The following is a 2859-nucleotide window of genomic DNA, read 5'->3' as shown; positions in this document are numbered from 1 at the left end:
TTGTCAAGCCTTCAGATCCAGGATTTAAACTGCAGTCAGTCATGTGGGAATCTATTGCCTAAATCACTATGCCATCTGCTGGTCCCTATATTAATTTTTTATTTTTTATTATTATTTTTTTACTTTTTAAAAATTTATTAATTTGCATTTAAAATGAACTGCTGACAAAAATTCACTGGAAATAATTTGAACAAGTGAGAAAATACAGTCAATGCTACTGACACGCCAGCAAAATAATTCCTGCACGCAGGTTTATTTGACAGAACCAAGTATGTTAGATGCTGTCACTCATGTGCACACTGACTGCTCCTTACTTTCCTAAACACACGGTAGTATAATTCACAGTATTCAATTGCTTCTGCTCCTTCCTGAGTATATAAAAATTAAAATACCAATTAAAAAACTAATATATCTTCTCTTTAAATGTTTCTTACAGGTGCAATTTCAATATTTTTATTGAATAGTGGTGTGGTTTAGAGATTTTTTTTTTCTTTCACAAGTTAAACAATAATCCACTCAAAGGGAACTGATAGCGCTCATAGTGCAAGTACAGAGTTCAGGAACGCAGCAACGGACATTTCTAGAATACGAATCAGAAAAACCTTAGAAGGTACATGCAAAGAGCTGTACTAAGCAGAAGGCCACAGAACTAGACCGCTTGTTCACCTTCCTGGCGATGTCCATGGGACTCCAGAAGTTTCTGAACTCAAGTTGAACTCTCATCTTAGGCTTTGTACTTTGCTTTTCCAGTTTCACTGATAACACAGACATGAGTCTGGTCTACAGCCAACACTTCGAGGGGTCCTCTTCACCAGCAAGCTTGCAACCTTGACCATCTTCGGATTGTGCTGCCTGACCAAGGAAAGCAAGGTTTGCATTGTTTTCCAGTGTCAATTGTATCTTCGACAATCAAGACATTCTTTTCAGGTAAAGTTGAGAGATCATCTCCACCAATTACTTTTATGTCCCCTGTCGACTTCAGTCTGATAAAATCTACAGTCGTAGGAATGGATCTACCACTATTTCTATTCAGAGCTTTGATGTAATCCAGTAGGTCAGCAAAGAATTCATAGCCCCCCTTGAGCACACAGAGGGCTACGATGTGATGGCCTCCCATCTCCTTCATCACATCCTAAGCAAGCCGTTCAGTCCTGTCCATAATTAGTCCATGAGGAATAAACACCCTTTCCAAATCCTGGGCATAATGATTAGGAACACAAAATAAAACTAGGTCATAACCTGGTTCATCATCACTAATCACGACGCTGGGGCTGCGGGTCACTGTAACAGAGCCTGCCAGCGCATGGGTTGACGCATGGGTTGACGGTGGCCTGAGGAGGAGGAAGCTGGCCCCCTCTATTAAATTCTTAAAGGCACCTTTACTGAGTTAAAAGGCATCAACATTTATTTTTCTTTGTCTACTTTATTGAGAGATAATTTATATACAACACAAATTTTCAGTGTTCAATGGTTTTTGATAATGTGTTCAGTTGCATTTCACCACAATCAATACAAATTTTCATCATGTCCAAGAGTTTCTTCAGAGTGTTTTTTTTTTCTTTTCTTTTTTCTTCTGCCATAGGGTGTATGCACTCACCAGAGACAGAGAAAGTAATCCTCCTCCTCCCCTGGGGGATGACCACACTGCAATCCTCTCTCTTCCATTCTCCTCTTGCAATTTGGGGTACACATACACACACACACACACACGATGTGGTTTTTTTTTTTGGGGGGGGGGGGTTTACTTGTAGGGCGGGATAGGGTGTGTGCGCTCACCAGACACACAGAGAGAGACATAGAGACAGAAAGCGAGAAATCACCCCCCAGGGGGGATGGTCATGCCGCAATCCCTTCTCCTCCATTCTCCTCTCGGGATCTTGGGCACGCAAGCACACGCGCCCAGCGTGAGTTCTAAGCCACTGGGTCCAGGATGTGAACCACGGTCGACTACGTGGGAATCCAGCGACATAGCCATTATGCTAACTGTTGGTTCCCACGATGTGTTTTTCAAGCAGCCAGGTCCAGGAGTTAAACTGTGGAGTTGGCTATGTGGGATCCAGTGCCTTAACCATCATGCCACCTGCTGGCCCAGGTCTCTTTTTAATCAATATGCCCCTTAACCATCAACTATCACAACCACTGATCCTGCTTACTATCACTGTAGTTTTGCCTTTCTAAAATACCTATAAATGGAATTTCAGGTTATGACCTTTTCTGTTTGGCCTCTCTCACTATGATATCCCTGTCACTTCATACTGTTTATCAGTTTGCTCTTTTTTATTGCTGAGTAGTATTCCATTTGGAATATTTGGGTTGTTTCCATTTTTGACTCATGGAAAAAAACAACTCATCACATACAACTTTATGTGGACATACACTTTTATTTTCCTTGGGTAAGTAATACTGAGAGAATTATGGATTATATGGTTATGTTTTCCAAGTTGGCAATACCATTTTGCTCGTTGCCCCACATCTTTACCATCAGTTGATATTGTTAGTCATTTTTATCTAGTTGAGCAGTATCTCAATGCAGTTTTAATTACTGTTAGTTAGCATTTAATTAGCATTATCTCTACTATAAAGATCTTTTTCATGTGCTTATTCCTTCCATTTATTTCAGTTTGTAAAGTGTTTGTTCAAATCTGTAGAAGATTTGAGGGAGTTGGGGGCTGACCAAGGGAAAAGATATGCAGTGACACGGAACAAGCTTTATTGGGTGGTGCTAGGATAGGGTTACTGGAGGGAACTTCTAGGTGATCCTTAGAGGAGTCAGAGAGGGAGCTTACATAGCTAGCTGATAACACTCCTGCAGCATGGCAGGGAGTCTCTGGGTTAGAGAGGTGGTTTCAGGGCTTTAAG

At 41.1% G+C, this 2859-nt stretch overlaps 1 pseudogene; it reads right to left on the bottom strand.

Annotated features, from left to right (window-relative positions):
* Positions 1–675: 675 nt before the first annotated feature.
* Positions 676–2473, bottom strand: LOC102496475 (hypoxanthine-guanine phosphoribosyltransferase pseudogene; annotated as a pseudogene).
* Positions 2474–2859: the final 386 nt, after the last annotated feature.

Source organism: Tupaia chinensis, unplaced genomic scaffold (genome assembly GCF_000334495.1).
Source record: "Tupaia chinensis unplaced genomic scaffold, TupChi_1.0 Scaffold000625_1, whole genome shotgun sequence".
NCBI classification, from domain to species: Eukaryota; Metazoa; Chordata; class Mammalia; order Scandentia; family Tupaiidae; genus Tupaia; species Tupaia belangeri.
Note: the sequence above shows the minus strand (reverse complement) of the source record. Positions and strands in the feature narration are given on the sequence as shown.